Source organism: Amblyomma mixtum, chromosome 1, assembly GCF_055824585.1.
Source record: "Amblyomma mixtum isolate Tamu chromosome 1, ASM5582458v1, whole genome shotgun sequence".
NCBI lineage: Eukaryota > Metazoa > Arthropoda > Arachnida > Ixodida > Ixodidae > Amblyomma > Amblyomma mixtum.
In genome coordinates this window covers 278,921,636-278,947,315 of record NC_143012.1, presented here as the reverse complement: position 1 = coordinate 278,947,315, position 25,680 = coordinate 278,921,636, and the positions used below count along the sequence as shown (strand labels likewise).

The window sequence follows — 25,680 nt, the reverse complement described above, 5'->3', positions numbered from 1 at the left end:
GTCGGTCTAGCCGCGGTCGGCCTGCGACCGAGTTCCGTCCGGTTGATATTCAGTCCCAGCGTCGGTGTGTTCGCTCTGCGACTGACCAATGGGGAGCGCCGAGGCGGCGCGTGACGTGGGGTCACGTGGGAGCTGTTGCTGCGGCGGAAGCAAAACTGTTTATTCTAATCAAAACATACGAAATTGCCTTGCATCTAAAAACAAGCTGGTCATAACATCATCAACACATTCCGTGCAGCGTTTCTGTTGCGTCTAATCGTGGGCTGCCCACGCGAACATCGAGCAACCTTGCGTGTCCCTCCGACCGAATTTTCTGGGTACGCGCTGCGTGTGAAAACACTGGCCGAAAATCGCACTGCGGCGTCACCGACCAGGCCGAGTATTTTCGTTCTAGTCAAAGCATGTGAAACGGGTCTAACTCGGCGTGTAGAGACCTCTGCCTTGTTTTTTTTTTTCCCGCTGATCGATCGTATTACATGGTGCAAATATATTTTCTCCACGCACATATCGCGGAAAGCTACGAGTTGTAGCCATTATTTAGCTTTTTTTTTTTTTACTATAGGTGTATGATGATGCATCGCACATCATGCCGTCACTGCAGTTCACCGGCTGCCTCCAACGCGGTGTCGAATTAAAGCCAGAGCCTTATGCCTTTACAATGTAAAGCCTTGCTATGTAAATAATAAAACTTAAAAGATAGGCCAGAAACGTATGTGGCAATTTTTAAGGTGGATTTGTGGAGGGGGTTTTGCCGTTTGCACACATGTGACGACACGTTGAGGTGCTCGCGGCTAATGATTGCGTTGCTTTAACTGCAATGAAGTTGAAAAATGGGCAAATTCGTGCATTTAGTTACCGGCCCAAGCAACACCAGAAGTGAGAAGACAGACGACATCTGGATTATCAGCTGAAGTTTATTGATGATGATGATAGTGCATCTTTATGGCGCAAGGACATCTGCGGCCTAAGAGCTCCATGGCACAAGGTAATTTCATTTGCTCAAGGTAGGGGTCAAATACCCGTCTCGCAAGCATTTCACCCTGAATAAGCCGAGCACCAGACCAGGGGAAGCTTGAACCCATTGTACCACCGGTGGGTACCCAGCGGCACAGGGGATTGAACCCCGCACCTCCCGTATGCTAGGCGGATGCTCAACCACTGGGCCACTGCTGCGGTCAACCTACGGGTTTGTTTGATTCTTGGAGCTATGCGTCCGTGAACGTTTTAATAGCTGACGTTTATTAAAACGCTCACGAACGAATGGCTCCAAAAATCGAACAAACCCGTAACTTGTACCGCTTTACGTTCGCATCGCGAAGCACAAACGTCCCTTCATCTGGCAGAGGTACGGATGGCTCGCTTATATTCACGTGCTGCCTCGCTGTGAATACAGAGCGCAGTTTCGCGCACAACCTTTTTCCGTATATCTGAATACCACGCCTGCGTCACTGAAGCATTGCTTGCAGCCGCGTACTCCCACCACCAGTGCTCATGCAGATGCGACGAATGCTCGTTTTTTTGTTTTTTTAAGCCGGAAAGAAAGGCTTCAGTGAGAGTGCGCCACGCGCAGAAGAGGCCGACATTATAGCGTGGCACCGCCACGCTATAAAGTTTGCTGGTCACATGAGCCACTGCGTGAGCACGCAATTGAAGGAACATTCCTTGTCTGTGAAAACACGGCCCCCCTGAACACACTCCACGTGTGGAAGCTTTCCCGGTAAGCCACCGATAGTGTGTTGCCGCTGCTGCACTAAAATTGAACTATACTACTATCAAGTATACGACCACGGCATAAGGGCGGCGATCAATATAGAGTATACCTATATAACAAAGGCACGCAGTACGCACCGTACTGCCCGTGTAGCTGTCGCGCACCGACACGACAAAGTGCGCAGCTGTTCGCCCATCTCTCGTTTCCTTTTCCTCCTCTTTCTAATGGCCGCATCCTCCCCGGGTCGCTAACAGCAGCCAATGTCGCCGAGTTACCGGTGAACAAATCAACTGCCTCACTATATTCGTCTTCACGTGCTCCATCGGGCCACGGTAAGCTCCGGCAATCAGTTAGTGCATGCATGCTCTGTTTGCTTAACTCCGAAGAAGTCTTGTTGCGGTAGCCGAGAACCCGTACCTGTGAGGCTACACGTGGGTGCGTTTAAAAGCTGGGGCAACCGTGTTCTGCCGAGGCTGCTTTGAAGCAAGCTCGACGCTGACTGACGAACTCGAGAGATAAGGTCATGCTTGGCAGCGGAGCGGTTCGTGGGCGTACGCTTGCCCTCGTTTTGAAGACCTCCGGCAGGACAGAAGCGTTGGCGAACTAGTGTTGGTTAAAGCTGCCAAAACAATTCGAAAGAAACCGCACTGCATTATTAAACAAAACCACACAGCAGCGTGTAGTTTCGTATCGTCTTTCCGTCGCGTTATTTCGATGTGGAAGGTCTCCAGCTCTGGACTCTCCGCCTTCCCCCGTAGTTGCGGTAGTACACGTATATACTATAACGCGCGACTGTCGCGTATAGCAGCCATCTTCGTTGCGTCCAATAGCCGAGTGGTAGTGATCAGAGCGTGGCTGTACGTGAACTCCGTAAATGCGAGCGAAATTTTGCGGTTACCGTGTCCGCTCGGGCACATACCGCTTTCACGCCACCTGTGTCTCTCGTGTGTGGTGGGCGGGTCTTGTCAACTTCCTCCCCCTCTCCCCTCTCCTCCCTTTCCCCACCTCTCCCTTCATGAAACGGTGAATGCGTCGATGCGGTTCGATGCACTGTACCGTACAGCCTTGTTTGCCATGGAGTATTGCGTTCATGTACGCGTTCATGTACGCGTACACTTTACAGTCTCAGCTCCTGCATGCTGTGCATGCGTCCCTGCCTTTCTGTGCTGTCATCGGGATTGGTTCCGCACCTGCTGCACTGCGCAGGAAATGACACCGATAAACAGTGTTTTTTAGCAAAGGTTTTGCCTTGAGGGGATAACGCATTTTAGCGTTGGGAGGCGTGCTGTGATCCTGAAAAAAAAAAAAAAAATACTGGCTGAACTAGGCTATGGCTAAAGTAAAACATTCAGCAAAAGCATGATGTCCCTCCATTTTCTCCCCCATATTTTTCGTTTCTTCTTTCGCCTCTTCGTTTTATACTTCGCTCTCTTAGCTTGCCTCGGCTTGCCTTACGAATTTCTACGACAGTATGCTGAGATTGGGGAGCGCTAGGTTCTAGACAAGGGAACAACGCACACAAAGAAGGAACAACACGTGACACGAGCGCAACGCTCGTGTCAGGTGTTGTTGCTTCTTTGTGTGCGTTGTTCCCTTGTCTAGAACCTCGTGTCACGTGTTGTTCCTTTGCCGGCGTTGTTCCCTTGTCTAGAACCTCGTGTCACGTGTTGTTCCTTTGCCTGCGTTGTTCCTTTGTCTACAACCTCGTGTCACGTGTTGTTCCTTTGTGTGTGTTATTCCCTTGTCTGGAACCTCGTGTCACGTGTTGTTCCTTTGCCTGCGTTGTTCCCTTGTCTAGAACCTCGTGTCACGTGTTGTTCCTTTGTGTGTGTTATTCCCTTGTCTAGAACCTCGTGTCACGTGTTGGTCCTTTGCCTGCGTTGTTCCCTTGTCTAGAACCTCGTGTCACGTGTTGTTCCTTTGCCTGCGTTGTTCCTTTGCCGCGGCCGGGATCGAACCCGCGTCTTTCGGGCCAGCAGCCGAGCACCATAGCCACTGAGCCACCGCGGCGGCTTGTGTTGTTCCTTTGTGTGTGCTATTCCCTTGTCTAGAACCTCGTGTCACGTGTTGTTCCTTTGTGTTTGTTGTTCGCTTGTCTAGAACCTAGCGCTCCCCAGTCTCAGTATGCACGACCAACTAACTCCCTACAAAACTTTTTTCTACGACAGCTACAACTATTACGGGCTTCACGTACACGACGTCTGCAGAGACAGGTCCCGCATTTGACTGAGCTGAACCATTTTAAGTACTCTGCACTTAAACACACAAAAAGTGACAAATTTAATTTCTGTTCCTTGAGCTACTTATACCGCGCAACATGGTTTCTCTATATTACATAGAGGGAAAGCTGGCTGCGCTGCTCTTCATCCATTCTGGAGAAGCGCACGAATGCCGGGAAGATGGGGCTTCGCATTTGTCTTGGTTATCTTTGGGCGTAACACTTGCACTCAGCCGTAACAGAACGAATCTTCCCCAGGCAAACATCGAAGAAATGCTGTAAAAGTTTCGATACTTGTCTAACACCGAACTTTCGCTTGTGTTAAACTTATCGAAGAACTGAAAAACGCACTATTTAATCAATTTAATCTGCGCTCAGAGGAAAGCATCGCGGCATAGCTACCTATCGATTTCGAGGCAGGGTTCACGTTTTCGGCACAGCACTAGCCAAGCCAGGTACGCGACCTCATCTTCCCGGACGCCGGCTTTCCCTCTAGATAATAGATGCACGGCATAGATAATTCTATGCCGTGCAGCACTGTACAGGGCATTTGAACAAGCCGGCTGCATCTGCGAAGAACAATTATGTTGGAAGCTGTGGCATCCTATAGGGAGCCCAAGTTCAGCCAGGTGGCGCGTCAAGAGCGAGCAGTCAGCGCCCTCTTTGCCGCGAATTCCTTTAAGTAGGAGCAGGGTTGGCTGGGTGGCTTCGTTTCAAGGCGGTGCTCGCACGAAAGTAACAGTTTCGTTTCGTGATTTCGACGCTCTTCCTTCAATGTACCTTTTGCATTGCATGTTCAGGAGCTCAGTTGGTTTACTGCTCGGAGAAAGGAAATCACGTTGAAAAGAAACATGTAATCAGTGCTGAAACAAACACGCGGCGCCTGTTGACGAGGACATTCCGCGTGCACTTGAAGTGAAATTGATCAAAGTGCCTTGCAGGTATTACCTATCACCCGTAATGCAAGCATAATAGCATGAAAAGGTAGAAGAGCACTATAAAGCTTAAAACAAGCGCACTACGTTAACACTAAAAGAAATGTATCCTCGGCCAAACCTTTGCTGAATATTAATGATAATGAATTGCCAATTTTCTTTAACGCTATTATGATGTCCTTGAAAAGCAGACATCCGTACCTACATGGGCCCTCATAAATAAGCTGACGCCACTTCGCTTCTCGATACACTTAGAAGGAAAGATGCGCAATCTCTAGCTGCATTGTCATGATCTCGCACAAACTGCAGCCAAAACGAAAACAACTGTCCAGTGTCGTCAAGCTTCATTACGAATGGGAAAGCACCGCCAAAAACTCGCAGTGCTTCAAAAAGGGAGAAGCGATCACGCACACAGCAAGCACTGAAATCGCATCACTTCTCCCTCTGTGCTTCGTGTTTTTGCGCTGCTAATTCTGAATGGATCAAAGCAAACTACCTCAACTATTCATCCTGCTAATATCTTTGCGATACTATCATATTCATTGAATTCTACCTACTAAAGACCCGCATTGCCTTAGCACGCGCGAAAAACTCTAGAGCTCATCTTTCAGCGAGGTAACCGGTCGCAGGCTATGCCAGCATTCGTGCTAGTCTCAGAGAATACTGCCACGCGAAGCCAGTTATGACACTAAACGAAACACTTGACTCTGCTGACTGCCGCTATCCACGCTTTTCACCTCTGATCTGCACCACTTGCCTGAGAAGCGGTAAAAATTTTACGGGTCTTGGTGAATTGTGAAGATTTTGTGGCACCCCACAACACTGCAGTAATGAATTCTAGCTTTCCGAGGAGACTAAGAAGTGGATGCCACATCGCTAAAAGTAGAATAATGTTGCGCGCGAAGTGAGCTAGACCAGACTCACTAAGCTAAACACGTCTCCTCACGCTCCCGGCAGTTTCGCCTCTCTCTTCCAGGGGAGCGACGGGCGTTGTTGTAGAACCATCAAACTTAATCTTGGGTTCGCCATCAAGTCGCTTTGGGTTAACTGCACAGCACGTTGAGTTTACAGTCATGTATTGATACAACATGTAACGGACAAAACGTCTAAAAATCGCGGCCAACAAAGAAAAAGTGAAACGGAAGTTTGTTGTCACGGAAGTCCACGAAAGTTTACCACGGTGAGCCGAATCCTTTCATTTTTTCCCGTTATTTTTAAGATTGCATTCTTATACGCTGTACCAAACAGGTCGAGCTTCCCGAGATGCTCTGACCGAAGCAGTTGTGGATTGTTTCTGACTCCAGGCCTGAAAAAAAAAAAAAACAGATTCGCTTCCGTCGCCGAATACCGACGTATCGATGCTCATGGTTGTTGTTGTTGTTGGGGTGTGCGATACCTGACTGTGTGCAGCCGCCATAACTTGACGCCACTGGGAGCGTCCCTGCCTCGCGTTTCTCACGGCGAAGTTTCACGCTGAGTTGCGGTCGAGGGCGCTTCCGGTGCCAGACGGCCCCGACGTCGGATCGGATGCCCTTGCGCCGAGAGTTGAGCCTTTCTCACGTGGTCCACGGCGATCGTGTAGCCGAACAAAGACAGCCTCTATCACGCAGGTCCGGCGACATTACCCGCTTGGACCATGGGTCGTGCGTGGCCGAGGTAGCTGCATTTACTTGCTCGAATCCCAACTTTATTACCGTTCATGTCTTACACTGCAAGCCACAAGGAACTAATAATAACACAGGGGTCGGTGATTTGGGGACTAACTGCACTGCCGTCACTGTTTGTCATAATTTATTGTACGCTTTGAAACTCAGAGGGCAACGCATAAGGGGGATAAAAACACAAGAAGTGGGCAACAACACGTCACGCAAAATAACTGTGAGGTCGGTAATTAAACAAATTAGTAAGCAAAAATTATGTCTGTAAACACCTAAAAAGGTGGGTGATCGTAGAGAATCTAACGGATAAATAAAAACATAAACGATAATTAGAGGCACCTAAAAGATTAAACACCTAACAAGGCTCGTTTAGCTAGGGTCTGAAGTCCCTTAAGCTGACTGAAAAGTTAGCTTCAGAATCGAACTCTTGCGCAGCCCGAGACATCCGCCGTGACGAGCGAACGGAACACAGACAAATCGGCCTTTGCGCAAAAAAGTGCAACCAGACTTATAGCCAACGTGCCGTGGTGCTCACGTACAGATATGCACTTTATTAATTTTCGATGTTATAGGTTTGGTTTGGTTTATTGGGGTTTAACGTCCAAAAGCGACTCAGGCTATGAGGGTCGCCGTAGTGAAGGACTCCGGAAATTTCGACCACCTCGGGTTCTTTAACGTGCACTCACATCGCACAATACATGGACCTCTAGCATTTAGCCTCCATCGAAATTCGACCACCACGGCCAGAATAGAACCCTCGTCTTTTGGGCCAGCAATCGAGCGTCATAACCACTGAGCCACCGCGGCGTGGGAGGTGTTACAGTCTAGCCCGTTTATAACGAAGCCACTTATAGCGAAATAGCGGTTATAACGAAGGGATTTCAATTTCCCATTCCCATTTTTGCATTTTCAATACATTTTGGGTCCGGTTTTAACGAAGTAAATAAGAGCGCGTCAGCGGATATAACGAAGAGATTTAATACCAAGCGAAAAATAATCTGCCAATCAACACATTTTTGCGTCCTTGAGGTGATTTTTTCCGCGAAAATAAGAGCAAAATTCGGCTGACGGCGTCCTTTCGTGGCGTCGTCTGCTCTCCTGCGGAGCGAAAGGTTGCTTCACTGCATCGCATGGAACGCCGGTCTCGTGTTGCGCCGTCCTTGAACGGCGTCACGGCGACTTGAACCGCTAGCGACTTGAACCTTGTGCCTGCGGGTCTAAGCCACATGGACTTCGTTTTCGCCGACGAAGACCTTGTTGCCACCGAGGACTTGACGACTGAAGAAGTTGCCGGGAGTGTCATGGAAGAGAACTTGGCGGAGAGCGCTTCCGACAGCGAATGCGACGATGATAGTTGTGCCCCTAAGCCGGTCACCTCCGCAGCGGCCATCTCAGCTGTTGACACGCTACGAATACACCTCGGGAGTCCGGAGTTCGATCAGATCTTTGGTTCGCAGTTGGATAATATGGAAGCCGCAATCCTGAAGGCCGCACTCGCGAAACGTGTTCAGGGGACGCTGGACGACTTCTTTCAGCGGCAATAAATCCGTATGCCGATGTTTTCATTTTTTTTTGTAGTCCGCATATTACGAAATAGCGGATATAGCGAAGTGATTTCCGATTCCCGCCGACTTCGTTATAAGCGGGCTAGACTGTATAAAGCCGAAGGTGTTGTATGCCTTTCGGCTAATATGCGTGTCCAAAATGGCTATATCATGTAATAACACTGTAATTCTCAAAACGGCCGCCGCAACCCGATAAACACAGGTTCGATTCCGGCCGCGGTGATCGCATTTCGATGAAGGCGGAATGCTAGAGGCCCATGTAGTGAGCGATGTCTGTGCGGGTCAAAGTACCGCAGGTGGTATAAATTGTCCGGCACCCTCCACTTCAGCGTCCCTCATAGCCTGAGTTGCTTCGGGACGTTATGCCCCATAAACACCATAATCCTCCAAATGCTTCTTATTATTCTCCATATTCCTATTGTAACACACGCCAGCATAATGCCTGGCCTTACCGTTATGTCGTATTAATATACCCAATCAATATCCTAAGAATTAACAATGTTGCTCAATGACCTTGAGGGAAATAATGTCGAGCTTGAAAACACATCTGAGAAGTCTCTCATTTTATTGCTTCACGTCCTCCAACAGCCAAATCAACTGTAGCACCTTTGTTACAGGCATTGTTTGTGAGTTTGTTCCTGTCTATGAAATTTGCATACCTTGCTCTGCTGGCTGTCTGCAACAGTGTTCGCAGTGGGGCATCCAAGTTGCATACCACAGCTTTTTTCGTAACGTCCCCTCTCGAATGTGTATGTATGCTGCGAGAGAACTGAAGTGCTTCACGCTTTATTTTTTTTTTTTTTTTGTGAGACGTGGGGCTACCTCCGCAGCCGGTACCATGAGAGCTAACATATATGTGGCACCGAGGAAGTATAGTTACGGCTTCTCGAGCTCTTTCAATTCTTTAAACACAAAAACGGCGTAAAAGACGGGGCACAGAGAAGAAGCACTACATGAGTCCCTTCTTCGCCCTGTGTTTATTTTTGAAGAGTGTCGCACTAACTAGCCCCCACCACACTCTTCTGGATTTCTCTTCCAAGACGTGCCTTCTTTGCTTGTCAAGCAACCGCTACTGAAAAATGCAGACTTCAGGGCCTGCTAACGATTTATTTAACGTTTGCTGCAAGCTCAGCGTATACACGGTGTTTTTTTAACCGTTTACAGATTAAAAAAAAAAAAAAGGCGCTGATGGTATCGTGAATGCCGCCTTCACAGAATGTATATTCGGCTCGGTGGACACAACATAATGACATAGCGGTGAAATTTATTTAATAAATTAGCCAAGTTTTGTTAATTATCGTTTTAACTCCTCACTGCACGCTGCATATTGCAATCAATATTGAAGTCTGTAAGGAGTCAAAACTAATACAAATTGCAGCATGTCACTGAGTGCAACAGGAATTGAGATAGTCGCGATTGAATTTTCAGCCCTTCCGGATCCGATTCGGGAACTGAACGCTCAGAGTGCGCCGGAAATCCCGCCCACGACACTACGTAAGGCAGGCGCTCGAGAAGAGCGCTTAGTCACTACCTCTGTGAGCAACACGCACTCTTTTTTGGTCAGACGCGGGTTCGATCCCGGCTGCGGCGTCTGAATTTCTTGTAGGCGAAATTCTAGAGGCCCGTGTGCTGTGCGATGCCAGTGCACGTTAAAGAACCCCAGGTGGTCGAAATTTCCGGAGCCCTTCACTACGGCGTCTCTCATAGCCTCAGTCGCTTTGGGACGTTAAACCCCAATAAACCAACCAACCAACCAACCTTTTTTGGTCATCGGCACTGAACTTAGAGGCACGTTTCCTGCCATCAGCGGCTTCGAAAAAGCAGCACGGTGATAACGCGCACGATTTCATTTTCCGCTCTGACTCGAACAAGAAGGGAACGATGGCTTATCGGCTTGTGATTTATTATTTTTCACCGGAATCTCCACTGGTCCGCTGCCGGCTGTCGATTCTATTAACAGAACGAACAAGGCTGCTGCAATACTATGCATATGAACTCTTGGTTTGGTTTGGTTTGGTTTATGGGGTTTAACGTCCCAAAGCGACTCAGGCTATGATGGACGCCGTAGTGAAGGGCTCCGGAAATTTCGACCACCCGAGGTTCTTTAACGTGCACTGACAGCGCACAGTACACGGGCCTCTAGAATTTCTCCTCCAAAGAAATTCTAGCCGCCGCAGCCGGGATCGAACCCGCCTCTTTCGGGTCAGCAGCCGAGCACCATAACCACTGAGCCACCGCGGCGGCGCATATGAACTCTGAATGCGCGTTGGAATGGCAGGGCAGCTGTAACCGCGACACTCGTTGACCGAGAAGGTGCAGATGGTTGTCGCCTGTGTAAAAACGAATGGCAACGCTCGCCTCGCCTCAAGACTCTACGCCTCCGAGAATCCTGGCCGCCCGGTTCCGTCACATACGATGTTCGCTAAAATGCACAAACTGTTCCAGATCACAGGATCTGTGCTTCATTCAAGGAAGGCATAGGGAGTTATCCTGAGGGAAGAATTCGAGATAAATGTTCTCGCCTACGTTCGTGCATACCCCGAAGCCAACATCCGTGAAATCGTCGAGGCCATTGGATCCTCCCGCTATTCAGTCTGTATTCAGTCTGGAGTGCTCAAGAAGCGTAGTTTTTATCCTTACCATATATCGCTTCATCAGGACCACAGTGAAAACGATTATAAAATGCGGTATGAATTCAGCAACTGGGCGTTGATCAAATGTGACGAAGACTCAGACTTTTTTACGAACGTTCTATGGACGGAAGAGGCCCAATTCTGCCGTACTGTGGAAGTCAATGTAGTACACAACGCCCACTACTGGTGTGATCAGAACCCGCACTGGCTCGGGGAACACCACCACCAAGTCCGGTGGTCAGTGAATGTCTAAGCCGCCGCGGTGGCTCAATGGTTATGGTGCTCGGCTGCTGACCCAAAAGACGCGGGTTCGCTCCCGGCCGCGGCGGTCGAATTTCGATGGAGGCGAACTTCTAGGGGCCCGTGTACTGTGCGATGTCAGTGCACGTTGAAGAATCCCAGGTGGTCGAAATTTCCGGAGCCCTTCACTATGGCGTCTCTCATAGCCTGAGTCGCTTTGGGACGTGAAACCCCGTAAACCAACCAACCAGTGAATGTCTGGTGTAGCATTTACTCAAATCGAGTACTGGAGCCGTACTTTCTGGAAGAAAATCTAACAGCAAATTCATGCACAGCGAGCATTCTAAGTAATGGTGTAAGCGATTTCATGTTCGAGATCCCTTTAAGTCAAGTCCACGGCTCGTGGTTTCAGCACGACGGGGCGCCTGCGCCCTTCTCGTCGCTTGCAAGAGATTGGCTCGACAGCAACTTCCCCGGTCAGTGGATTGGGTGCGGTAGAATCCTGTTCTGACCACCTAGGTAACCCGACCTAACTCCATTAGACTTCTTTCTTCGGGGTTACGTCGAGAACGAAGTCTACGCAACTGAACCGGAAGACGTGGCCGACCTCAAACAGAGAATCATCAAGGCATGTGCGAATATACCCCCGCTGGTTGTGAAACGAGAGCTGCAGTCCATGAAGGAGAGACTCATGGCATGTGTGGCGGCTGAAGTCAAGTACTTCGAGCATTAGTGATGCATAAAACATAGCCACCTAGATACGACGGGACAACAGTCATCAGTTCACGTCTTTTGAAGTTACTTTGAACGAAAAATAATGAAGCACAACCACACAACTTGCACACGGTTCCTTTGGCGCCTTTCTTGGCCGGGCCAGAGCGGAAAGGAAAATCTTGCGCGTTATCACCGTGCCGCTTTTTCGAAGTCGCTGACGGCAGGAAACGTGCCTCAAAAAAGAGAGCGTGCTGCTCACGGAAGCAGTGATATGCGCTCTTCTCGAGCGCCTGCCTGCCGCAGTCGGATCTATAGCCTCGCTGCCGCCGGTTGTCGTCATCCTTTTTATCGTGGGCGGGATTTCCGGCGCAGTCTGAGCGTTCAGTTCCCGAACCGGATCCGAAAAGGCAGAAAACGCAATCGCGAATATCTCAATACCAGTTGCACTTAGTGACATGCTGCAAATTGTATTTGCTTTGAATTATCACAGTCTCCAGAATTGCGATTGCAGTATGCAACGTAAATTGAAGAGTTTAGAATAATTAACAAATTCTGGCTAATTAATTAATTAATTAACTTTGACCGCTATGTCCTTATCTTGCATCCGCCGAGTCGAATATGTATTCCGTGAAGGCGGCATTCGCAAGACTATCAGCGCCTTTTTTTTTAAATCTGTAAACGACTGAAAAAAAAAAAGAAACACCCTGTATACTATAGTAAGCCTGTAAATGCACCTTATGCGACCAGAGAGCCACACGAATTGAAAATTTCCCCAGCATCCGCGTTTGCTCTCCGCGCACGAGTCGAGCGTTTCCCTGCCGCCTTCCTTCCCTCTTTACTACACAAAGCCGCCTGCGCGTCTCACTGCTGCTGCACGGTGCCGAACGGTTTGCCCACGAGACCAGCCATGCCTGCGTCGTGAGGTTTCTGTGACACCTGCAATGTCTGCACGTCGAGGACTAACAGCATGGCCTGCATTGAGAGCTGCTTCGGCTTTAGCAAGCCAGCACACTCTCATCCAGTTGCTTCAATGGGGAACATAACGTATCCCAGTACCAGGGGGCGAGTAAAGGGCACAAATATTCTGATGCAACATCAGGCACCGTAGCGCAGCGCACTACAGCGTAAGGCTAGCGCGGCTGCTTGATCATCTCTCAAGCAGCCATACTGGATCTGCAGTGCCTTCCCTGTACACCGTGAAAGTCGTGAATAATTGTGAACCAAGTGCAAAATGAACAAATGTTTTAGAATCAGAAGCATTCCAGTCACCAAGAGGCGTGATGAACATCTTCGAGAGTAGCTTGGACATTGGATTTTTTTTTAGGACAGTGGCAGGAATGCATCTCCTTTTTCATTCCGCGGCAGTGGCGGAGCAATTGGCCACATTGTGAATGAGAGGTTGATACAGCCTGAAAATTAATACCTCCATCACAACCATGAGGGGCATCTTTTTCTTCCCCCATGACGAACGCTATACAGCGCTCTGTGTGTCCGTTCTTCGTGTCGTCCGTTGCGTTCTGCGGCGTTGAACGTTTGTCTTGGGCAATTAAAGGGATGCGCACCCGTGCCCTGGCGCTTTTCTTCACAATCCGACAACGCGTTCTGTAATGCGGAGACTCATGCGCGTCGACGAGGTTTTCTTCAAGCTCAGCAAGCAGCGAATCTCGCAGCTTGGGAAAGATGCCTGGCAGGCAGCCATAAAAGTAATTTCTTTGACGTCACTCTCCTTTTGTCTTGCAGTTATTTTTCTGTGGGTCTGTCGTTAGTCTTTCCAGGGCCGTGTTTGCGAAGTTGGCATATGCTCGTGCAGAAGAGCTCGAAAACAGCCTATACTGCCGCGTTGGTACGCAGACGGGTGGACGAACGTTGCACATGCTTCCGGGAATACACTCAGCCGTAAAATTGGTAAATTGGTTTTTGAGGAAAGGAAATGGCGCAGTATCTGTCTCACATATATCGGCGGACACCTGAACCGCGCCGTAAGGGAAGGGATGAAAGTAGGAGTGAAAGAAGAAAGAGAGAAAGAGGTGCCGTAGTGGAGGTCTCCGGAATAATTTCTACCACCTGAGGATCTTTAACGTGCACTGAAATAGCACAGCACACGGGCGCCGCTTGCGTTTCGCCTCCATCGAAACGCGGCCGCCGCGGTCGGGTTCGAACCCGGGTACTCCGGCTCGGTAGAAGAGCGCCTTACCACTGAGCCACTGCGGCGGGTACACTCAGCCGATTTCTTCCGTTTGGCACCTTAGCTTGCACTATGCTACTTTCGCCGTCACGTTTTCTTTTGACGATTTTGGAAGCCAATCGCCTGAAATACCTGCAGGCATGAGAAGACGTGCAGGCTCAATCCGTTGGTGTCTGTAACAAGGCAATAACGCCGCGAGGCAGCGCTACAATAAATCTGCTTCCGATTGAACGCGTCCATTAAATTTTTGCTGTTTACTGAACGTTATGTACCGTAAGGCTGGAGAATTTTACGATGCTCATTTGTGTATTCCTGAGTATCCCTGGTCCCCGAGCGATGTCTGGATCCGCGACCGCCCGCTCCTGAAGTTATAGCTGCGCTTCGGTTCCCCGAACAGTTCTTTGAGCACGAAGACAGTGACGTCTAGACTTTGTTTTAGGTTGCTGGCATAATCACTGCTGCCGAGGGTAAACAGAGACCAACATCGCTGGATATTCCGAGGAAAGGCGCGTTTAACTCCCTGCATATACCTTCTTTAGTTCGAAATGGCTTCGTATGTCTTGACTTGTTCGAGCTGACAGGAGTCTTGCAAAACGCAGACATGTAATGCAGTTCAGAACGAAACACAAGGAGGCAAAAGAAATAGCCTTTTATTTATTTCATTTCAAGTGGAAAATGGCGTATACCGACTGGAGGTGTTGGCCAAGGCACAGGCGGTTTTCTTGCGCGCTGTCGTGTTTTGTTCTTTTCTTTACGGATTTTCCCAGCTAGCCTAAAACAGTTTGCTGACGGAAGTCTATTGCGTTATACTTTTCCTAAGTGCAGTAAAGCCTCTAAATACGCGCTGAGGAGCGGTGCAGAAGCTAGTGTGTGAACCTCCATTACTGTGAGTACGAGCAGCACCTATCCTGCATGCTTTCTTTATTTCAGCTTAGACTCTGTTTTGTTGTCAAAGTCGGGCGGCTTGGCCGTCCTTGAACTCACTTGCCTGGCATCAGCTCAATTTTAGAGTGCCGTTTCTGGGGCGGTGGCAGACGGGGTAGTTCGGTTTCACCACTCGCTCCTGCAGCCTGCCGGTGTAGACCATTTTAAGTTCGGCTGGGCATCTCCTCCACGCTTGTCCTCGCTTCGGCGTTTAACTCTTCACACTGCGGACTGCTTTAGGTCGGCCAGACACTCGACCATTCTCTGCGATGAAGGTCAATCGATGACAGAGAAAGCTACGCTGCTTGTACTACAGTTCTAATGGCTTTCATTCATTCATTCATTCATTCATTCATTCATTCATTCATTCATTCATTCATTCATTCATTCATTCATTCATTCATTCATTCATTCATTCATTCATTCATTCATTCATTCATTCATTCATTCATTCATTCATTCATTCATTCATTCATAGAAATTGAGGGCGCCTGTTCGGCAGTAATCGAGCGCCGTGTATAGATCCCTCCAATATGAACGGGAATAACCCGTTAGCACAAAAAGCCTATTATTCTTGCTATTCCTCTACTACAGTTGAAAATGACTATTGAATATTGTACGCAGGGTGTCGAACCGGCATTTTTTCGGGTTCGGTTCCGGTTCGGGTTCACGCCTTTCGGCTTCAGTTCCGGGTTCGGCTCCAGAGGGCCATTCCGTTCCGGTTCGAACCGGTTCGGACCGTCCCGAACCGGTTCAAACGGGTTCAAACGGGTTCAGGACAAAAAATATAGAACGCAGATGAGTTTCAGTCAATCTTGCTATGCGTTTTCTTTTTTCTGGCACATCGGTATAAAAAAAATGCAAAGATTTGTTTACGAGAACATAAAACTGTGCCAGTTTGTAAGGGTTCATGCTTAAGAAGCGCAGTAAACAAGACAAAAGGAAGACTGGAGACGACACAGACGCTGACTAACGACCGGTTATTACATTTTCGGAAAAGTATATGAAGGCGCAGGACACAGTGAACAATCCAAAAAACAGAACAACAGAGATTAAAAATAAAACAAATATACTGCGCATGCACATCAATGTCGAGTCATGGCATCTGTTTCAACGAAATTCGAAGACTATCTTCCATAGTAGACAGCACTCCCCTATCTTCTGGACCTCACACAGTTGCCAAGAAAGTCTGACTCCTTATCTACGAAGTTGATGGATGGTGAACAAGCACGCTCATCTGCTTCCTTCCTTATCATAAAGGCCTCCACCATCTCGCTACCAATTCGATCAGGGTGAATAAGCAGGAGACTTGTCTTTCTAAGTGGGGAAGCAATGAGCATTTGTTCGAGCATCACAGATGGGGGAAAAAAGTAGCGGTGTCGTACAACTTGGCTTTGCATTGGAGCGAGTGCAACAATTGCTTCCCCCAGTAGATAAGACAAGTGTCCTGTTTAATAACCCTGTTTGCATATGTAGGGAGTTGGTCGAGGCCTATGTGATCAGGAAGGAAGCAGATGAGTGTGTTGCTTCACCATCTATCAGTTCGGTAGATAAGGAGTCAGGCTTTTTTGGCAATTGGGTGAGGTCCAGGGGATAGGGGAGTGCCGTCTACTATGGAAGATAGTCTTCGAATTTCGTTGAAAAAGAGTCATGACTCGACTGTGATGTGCATGCACAGTATGGTTTTTAAGTTTTAACCTTTGTTCTGTTCTCGGGGTTGTTCCCCGAGTCCTGCGCCTTTATACACTTTTCCAGGATAAAATAATCAGTTGTTAGTCAGCGCTCGTGTCGTCTCCCGTATGCCTTTTGTCGTGTTTACGGCGTTACTTAAGCACGAAAAAATTGTTTAATGCGCGATGTTCTCACTTGACCCATTTTATTTATTGTCCGCAGCAAAAAGACGAATTTTCGGCAAGAGCCGCAAAATGAAATGAACTCAAAATTTATTAAAATCGGCTATGTATATGCTATAATCCACCTTATGAGGTGTGAGGCGAAAAGCCGGTGGATTTTGCATCTACAAGACCCTCCTGGTTGAGCAGTTTAGGAGACCTCGTCATGCGAGTAATAGGTCTCCCTTGAAGCTTGAGTCAGTTGGGACTTTCTCGCACGCATTGTACATACGGGGCCCCAAGATTGCCGCCGCATGCGCCCTCTACGTTCCCGCGCACTACTGAGAAACAAAACGTTCATGTATCAGCACCTACATACAGACGGACACATTTCCGTCGCCCGGAAACCGAATTGCCAGTCCCCCCTCCTTCCCTACATGGTAAGAAAGTGTGGAGAATCCCGCCACTGCCCATCCGCCGCCCAACGAGAGCCTCGTGGAAGCACTGGCTCTCTCTAACATTCAGAACTTACCAAATATATTTTATTTAAATCGCCTATTCGACATCGCCTTTATGACCCACGTTATATATCCCGAGCCCCTATAGCTCAGTATCTTCAAAAACACAGCTAATCATGGCTTAGAAATTATGACATTGACTTATTATGATGACGTCAACTGCCTTTCTTCTGATTAAAAAAAATATGATAAAAACACACGCTTGTATGGGTTGAGAACATTTCGTTTTTGCACGGACAGAAATTATCAACAGCACCGCCGCAGTGGCTCAGTGGTTACGGCGCTCGGCTGCGGACCTGAAAGACGCGGGTTCGATCCCGGCCGCGGCGGCCGAATTTCGATGAAGGCGAAATTCTAGAGGCTTGTGTACTGTGCGATGTCAGTGCATCTCAAAGAACCCCAGGTGGTCGAAATTTCCGCAGCCCTTTACTACGGTGTTTCGCATAGCCTGAGTCGCTTTGGGACGTTAAAATCCAATAAATCAAACCAAAGAAATTGGCAACGTGTTTGTTTGCGACCTTGAGCTGCAACATTCTTGCAAGGGCAGCATTGTGCGAGGAAGAAGATATACTTGCACTACACCGAATGTTTGCGACTTTTCTTGAGGCGCTATGAAAGGCAACGTTTGCGTCAACAGAATTTTTTGCGCCCTTGATTGAGTGATAAAGAGTGGTTAAATCTGGCATGCACCATTTGTCCACCAAATTGTTTCAGGCATTTATTTTCAAAACTACAAACAACTCCTTTCTGGCAGCTATGCTTAATAGGCGACTAAGTTCTTGCCTGTCTTTTCTGGACGTGCTGGCGAGAAAACTTTGTGTTGATTCATTCGGTTTTCTCACTCTTCGCTTTCACTTACCTGTACGGCCTCTCCACAAGGCAGATGACAAATGTTGCGATCGGCCATTACTTCCTCTACTCATACATCTGCAGCCCTGCCTGGACTTTCTTGATACCAGTGTATTAAAGCGAATTCCGCGGATGTGCAGTTAGTCGAGCCCACTTTAACGGCCGCAGATATAACGAACCCTCGTTTATTACGAGCGGATGCGGTGCTACCGTCAAAATATGCATTTCCATTATTCATATATGCATAATGGAAATTTGTCGGAGATACAACGAACAAGTCTGGCCGCACCACGCGGCTATAGCGAACGAGGAGGCGCGGTAAACTACCCTCGAAGTTGAAGAGGTCGTGCTTCCACTAAGCATGCAGATGAAAGAGTGTCTCTCAACCGGAAAGAACATGTCGACCCAGAAGTGCAATTAAAAGGCGGCACTGCCCTGCGCAGCGCTAACCGCAAACTCCAGCGTCTGGTAACAATGTAAACGATAAATTAAACATGGTAACGATATGCTATAACTCTCTATTGAAATAGTAAGTAACCGCCGGCCAAACTCACGTCAATGGCCTACGAGGGCAATCATTGCCTACGCGTTCGCAGGCTCGGCAAAGCATCCCGTATGGAAGAAGCGCGGTGTGCGTGAGACGGGGGCATCGTCGAAAGCGAAGCTACTGACCATGGTCGCGGATCAACTAAAAACGTTGAAATCCGGGCTTGTTGGTTCATACTTCGCAGCAATAGCGCAAACAGGACAAGGGACCAAGGACGAGTAGACACACAGCGCTGTGTGTGTCTACTCGTCCTTGGTCCCTTGTCCTGTTTGCGCTATTTCTCCGAAGGATCAACTAAAAGCAGCGATTTGAAAATTCTGAAATCCTTGCTGGCCATGGCGGTCAAGTGGTATGCATAGCGTGGCCAGTCGTCTCCATCTTTTGCGCCGCTACCATGTGCAGGCATTGTCACACAGCGGACAGTGCAACGGATGCATTCTGCGCCACAAGCGCTGCGCTACTTCGTCGCTGCATCATCCCATGCAGGAACGACAGAAGAAGCTCGCAAACACGCGTGACCAGACGCATGCAGATTTCTGGCAGCGCTACGTTGATCCATAGCCGGGCAGATGTTTTCTCGGATAACTACGTTCCTGGGGACCACACAATCGCAGAAGTGCATGCTCTGCCAGAGACGTTGAACACCAAGGGCGAGTTCTCCCTACTACCAGGAATCTCATTTATGGGGCCGACCTGCCACCAACTGCCATGCACATCTCATTCATGATTAGTTATACACTGTCCCTAAATTTGATAGCTGGTAGCAAGGTCTCGACGAGGATTACATGACCGCCCTAGATAGCTTGGAAAGAGCCGCGACAGGCTCTGCTTTGCACAAGCAGGCACGAATAACGCAGTTTTATAAGAAATAGACGCCATTTTTAGTGGCCTTAGTGTTTCTGGCTGTTGTACGAAGAATCCACTTGCTACGAACATCAGATATAACGAACGGAAGCCGCGTCACCGTCAGGTTCGTTATAAATGGGCTCAACTGTAGTTTCAATCTGCCACAAAGGGTCAGAAAGGTTCCAAATATTCCATGCAACAACCATAAAAAGAAGCCTACAAGATAGCCGAATAGCCTAAAGCATCTGTAAAGAGAGTTTTCTGTTGCGCCGCCATTGGTACGAATTCCACTCGGAGTCAGAGGATATAGAGTATACAAACCCTGTTGTTCTTTTTACTGCGTTAGCAGTATAGCCTGCTTTCCCAAAAATAACCGCGCTGTGTTTGTGTGTGTGTGCGCGCGCGTGCGTGCTTGTGTGTGTGTGTGCGTGTGCGTGTGCGCGCGCGTGTACGTGCGTGTGCGTGCGTGCGTGTGCGTGTGCGTGTGCGTGTGCGTGTGTGCGTGTGCGTGCGTGCGTGTGTGTGTGTGTGTGTGTGTGTGTGTGTGTGTGTGTGTGTGTGTGTGTGTCTGTGTGTGTGTGTGTGTTGGGGGGGGTGCGTGCGTGCAGCCTCCATCCTTGATGCTCACTCCGGTGGGCGCACATTCGGGCATTCACTGGTAAAAATACACCTTCAAAAACTTTCACTCATCTTTCTACCCCCATCACCCACCTGTACCCGATATAGCCGAGGCAGATTGTTGTGAAGGCTCAACGTATTCAGTCGCCCAAGCGTTGTACGAAAAAAACGCCAACAGTCATAAGCCAGTCGTGTCAGACACTACGAATGGGAAGCATGACAGCGAGAAGTAGATATAAGTCGCCAGACAGAATTTAAGACCGAGCAGTGAGAGAACAGCGGATGGAGCCGCGCGCTGGCGACTGGCAGCAATTTTTTCTTAGAAGCAGAACGATTTCAGCGAATAGGGATAACGAAATCACTTCATCGCAGTTACATTTAATTGCAGTAGCATCTTTCTGGGCGTAATCACTATCGCATGCCAGCGAGCGCATATATTTCCGCATTGCCCTTCTGAGTATTCCGTATTTAATTTTTTTCTTATTAGTACATCTCCACCATTGCCAAGAACCCGCCTTTCGTTGCTTATTTCCGTCGCGCACAAACAAGAATATGCGGACTCTAAAACAAAACAAGCTGCACCAATTTATACATCCTTCTTTTGGTAATAATAGTAGGAATATCTCGGGTTTAATGTGTCGAGTAGACATTGTTGGCTATAGGATGGACCGTGTAGTGGAGGGCTCCATATTAACGAGGACCAGCTGGGGATTTTCGGCGTGCGAGAAAGCACGCTGGTCTTTGTATTTTTGGAATCAGCAGCCGAGCTCCACAGCCATTCAGCCCCTTTTTTTTTTCTTTGTTGAGCTACATCGTGAGGGGTTTTATTTAGAACCTGCTGTTTGAGACAAAGAGCGCCTACAAAAGTAAATGTTGCACTACCCACTGCGGTGGCTCAGTGGTTAGGGCGCTCGGTTACTTATTCTGTGTACGCCTACTGCGCCTGTTTCTGTTTTTTCTTTCACTCCCACCTTCCTCCCTTCCTTACGGCGCGGTTCAGGTGTCCATCAAGAAATGAGACAGTTACTGCGCCATTTCCTTTCCTCAAAAACCACCGTCACAACGTTGTTGGATCCTCGCGCTAATATTTCATCTATTTGTGGGAAATGACCCAAAGAAAAGGAAGGCATTCTTAATCGGTGCTTAAATGACTGTAGACACCCAGTTTTATTGCGTGTTTTCTGCTTTCAAATTACGCCATAGATATTAGAATACATGGACCACCGTGTGGTATTCGCCTACTGCCACTAAATAATTTAGAAAACAATTTTTTCTCCCATGCTGTTCCGGTTTCATCAACCAAATGATGGTTGTTACATGATTTCAACTTTAGGTCCAGTGAGGCACGAGAAAACTAATAGAAACGCTGATACGTTGTTCTGACTCACTATAGCACTTAAATCAGCCAGCTTCAAGACCTATAGTTACAACGAACAACGTATCAGCAGTTATATTGCCGTTTTATTGCACCTCACGCGACTTAATTTCCTCTACACGTCACAGCCATCGTTATGTTGGTGAAACCGAAACAGGGTCATGAAGAAATTAAATATAAATTATTTATTGTGTGTTGGTGAAATACCACGCCATGCTCCGTGTACACCAACGTCTAACACATCGTTTGAAAGAAGAAAGCACGCAAGCAAAAAATTTGGTGTCTTTAGTACTTTACTGAGTTAGAGCAGTCCTAACATTTTGATTAAAGATTTACGCAAATATATAAAAAGGGAGGGGTAATAAGTCAAGATTTCACATAAACCTGACGCACAAAGAATTGGCGGTAGTACATTGCAGAAGCGTCAATTAGACTTTTTCCCAGGCACCAGACTTCCTGTAATTTTTCTGTCGCATATACTGGGTACCATTTTCGCACTTCCCAGAGCAGACAGCTACGGGAGGGTAAATCTACGCGCTAGATCATCTCATTTTGTCTGAAAACAAGAAGTATGCCGAGATGAAAAAAAGTGGCGCTGAACCGGGTCCCGAACCGGTTCGGAACGGTTACTTTGAATCGTTCCGGTTCGGGTTCAGTTCCAAGATGGCGAAAAATTTATGGGTTCGGTTCGGTTCCGGTTCCGGGCGAAAATTCGGGTTCGGTTCCGGTTTAGGGTTCGGGTTCGGTTCCGGTTCGACACCCTGATTGTACGCCAAGAGGAAAACTAGTTAGAAAACAGGGAAAAGTGCGCTTGCCACTACCGGTCGTTCAAACACATACTACGCAATAAACAGGCACTTTTGCTGTTCGTCTCCGTTGAAACGCGGCCTGCGCGACCAAGAAATCACCCGCGGAATCGGACTCTCCTAAAATTGACATTGGTACAGATGCTAAGACGTTTTAATAATTAGACATCATTGGCGGTGAAAAATGACTGCTTATAATTCTAAAGCTTCCGCAAAGTAGCTTATGACACGTCTATGCAACCCTTCACGTTTGGCTCTCGGAACTTCGGAGCTAATCGTAGACGACATAACTGTAAAAAAAAACCAAAAAAAAAACCGAAGGAGGCGATCCAGCCTTACCTTGTATTGTCTTTGCGCTTACGAAAACAATTTTTTTTTCAAGTGGCCACGTGAATTTGTGACGTCATCACATCCTTATCACACAGAGGGACCGCACAAACGAAGACAAAGTGAAAGCTCGGGTGCTAGCGCATTAAGGTGGACAGCTGCTTACACACGTGCGCAGCAGCCTGCACAGGGACACTGCGGCTCCACCACCTCTCTGGCGAAGGCCAACCTAGGCCGCTGAAATCAAACCGGAGGCCCTGACATGGACCGTGGTGCAGAGCAAACTTCCCTTCAGTCAAGAACCCGCCTCATGCATGCACTCATGCATGCTACTGCGGCTATTTGTGTTTTCTCAGTGGCTTTAGCAAAGAGGAGTTCAGCGACAGTGGTAGTCAAGCGTGGCTTCATCACTGTGTTAATCATTTTACTAACCAGCTAGCTAGTTTTGATCGTTCTTCGTACAGCGAGAGTCGTGGGCTGTAATTTTTCATTAACAGACTGAGTTGCGCAGCCTCCCGTTCATTTGCGGGCCAGTTGTGATAATGTGACAAAGACGAGCTCTAGTTTTGTGGGATTTTGTCGTTGGCTGGGTACATGCTTTATATATGTACTGTGTTCAGCCACGCGGCGCTCCAGATCGGTCGTGGCTCAGCAACAGGTTGGGTTCAGCACTGCGTCTCGCTGGCTGCCCCATGAACCCTCTTTACGGCTACCTGAGGACGCAGTTCGCGTGCCTGCTTCTAGAGTCCAGAATCGTTATGGTGCGATGACGGAAAACTACGGTGTGATTCACACCCTCTCTCCACATGTACAAGCAAAATACATGGATTCGTTCTTCCCCCTGACCTCACTCTGACATCGTTTTCGAGGTTTCCAATCGAGCGATGTTATGGTTTGTTTGTCTACTCTCCCGAATAGACTCACGATTACACGTACCGCGTGTAAACACCGACCGGCGCGCTGAACGTGATCCGCCTCTAAGCGGGCCGGATTCGCGCATCCCAGCCGAACGAATCCGACACCTTCGCCGCGTTCAGTGCTCGCGGCTGTTCCGATCGTTCCCACCAGGGTTGCCGTTGGGAATTTTTCAAAAAGAGCCAGAACTGAAGCTAAAAGTAGCCAAAAGTAGCCACGCTACAAGATCTTGGCGCCAAATTTGTAGCCAAGTTGAAAAGAACCATTATTATAAGCCACTTTTATTAATGAACAATAAATAATATCATTTTGAATCAACACAAAAACACAGTAAATAAAGAACACGGAATTTTGGGCCACTTGCTCGGCCTTTTTCCGTTCTTCTCGAAACGTGCGCTTTGCTCTTGCGTCTTATCCCATGGTAGACGCCGGTGTCGGCAAGCCGAAGGCACAAAAACAGGAGCTTTGTCGCCTTGCGGTACACAAGTGTTATTTCACCGGTACCGTGCTGCTCGTTCCTCTCCTGGTGTCATGCCGTTCACACGGCTGCACCTAAACGCATGGTTTCGGATGCATGATCCTAACGGAGAAAGTACTCTAGATGAGCGTTATTTTCTCCAGAAGGAGTGCAGCGTCCGCACGGCCTTTTGCTTCGCCGTGCACTTGAATTAGCGTTATTTTCTCCAGATGCCGCGCAACGTCCTTGGAAATAATTGTTCTTCTTTGTTCTTGCTTACTATTGTATATGCAATTGCAAAAAAAAAAATGGCTAGTAAATGCGCCAAAATAGAAGTTCAAAGTAGCCAGAAAGTAGCCAAGGAGCCAACGTGAAATTTTCACCGCCAGACGGGGTCGAAAAGTAGCCAATTTGGCGCAAAGTAGCCACCAACGGCAACCCTGGTTCCCACGTTCACGCCGGTTAATATTGGCGAAGCTAAAAGAAACGATGATGATGATGATGATCCTGGTGGCCAGCAGGCACTTCGAAACGGGTGATCAACGAGTTCGGCTCGGATCAAGCCAAAAAATAAAAGCGACAAACAAGAAACACAACAAGAGGGTTCTTCGCACAGGCGATATAGTCAGAGGTATAGACTATGCTCCGGGTGGGCCACTAGTGCTCTCTAGCCGCCGCTTCGTAGCTTCAATGGCTTCCCAGTGGGTTGGCTGTCCTTCCCCGCGAAAACGCAGTGCTGTTAGCAGCGGGCAGGAGGTGTCCGTGACAGTTTTGAAGGTTAGCGAATATAAGTTCTTCCATTGTCTGTCTTTATGCCGGTTTGAGTTTGACGTGTTTCTAGCTGTTCGCTCTTTTGCGGTTCGCCTATATTTTTTTTCCTTTTGTCAATAATTGTACTCTGAAGTGGAAATGACTGTAAATAGATCTCATTTACACCTGTTTTCCTCCGCCCTTTATTTATCAATGCAGAAGAACTTCAAGCTGGGCTTGTCGGCTCATAGTCTTCTGCAGGATCTTTTGCAGCGCAACGGGGCGACACAGAGTAGCACTGTCGAGTGTTTTCTCTCTATGTGTCGTCCCGTCGCGCTCCAAAGGATCCAACAGAAAATTATCAATGTTTAGTCTGCCTTGCCACAACATGACGTACTTGTCGAGTTCTTGTCGAGCTTGGGCAAGTTTGCGGTAGATAATGCTTAAAATAGCGCGAGCCAAACACGGACGCAGAGAAGAGATGTATACACGAGCGCTTACTTGCAAGAAATGTTTTATGGAATCTTACAACATATTATATAATATGGTATAAGCTTTGATATCAAATAAAGAGACGTATGTCAGTGCGCCCTCAGAGTTCTTGTCGAGCTTGGGCAAGTTTGCGGTAGATAATGCTTAAAATAGCGCTAGCCAAACACGGACGCAGAGAAGAGATGTATACACGAGCTCTTACTTACAAGAAATGTTTTATTGAATCTTACAACATATTATATAATATGTTATAAGCTTTGGTATCAAATAAAGAGACGTGTGTCAGGGCGCCCTCAGTGCTTTCATCTGACAAAGGAATGAGACCTTTCAGCTATGGTGCGAAATCTTCTCGTTAAGTTTTCTTTGATTACCGCATTTCCTTCTTTTCTGTGTTTTCCCCTTTTTTCTCTGTTTGTTGCGCAGCCTGCCTACAAAAGTGAGCCTGTTCGCAGTAAAGTTTCAGTTGTAAGTCAGCGTTAGTGTGTACGTCCCTCCTCTGCGACCGTGTCTTTTTTTCGCGCTATTTTAAGGGTGTACTGGCGCGAGTGTGTGAAACGCGCCTTCG

General features: G+C 48.0%; 1 protein-coding gene across 4 annotated transcripts in view; it reads left to right on the top strand.

Moving 5' to 3' along the window:
- Positions 1-25,680, top strand: part of LOC149371848 (monocarboxylate transporter 12-B-like) — a 73,086-nt gene that overhangs the window by 26,857 nt on the left and 20,549 nt on the right. The gene's annotated exons all lie outside the window — the stretch shown is intronic.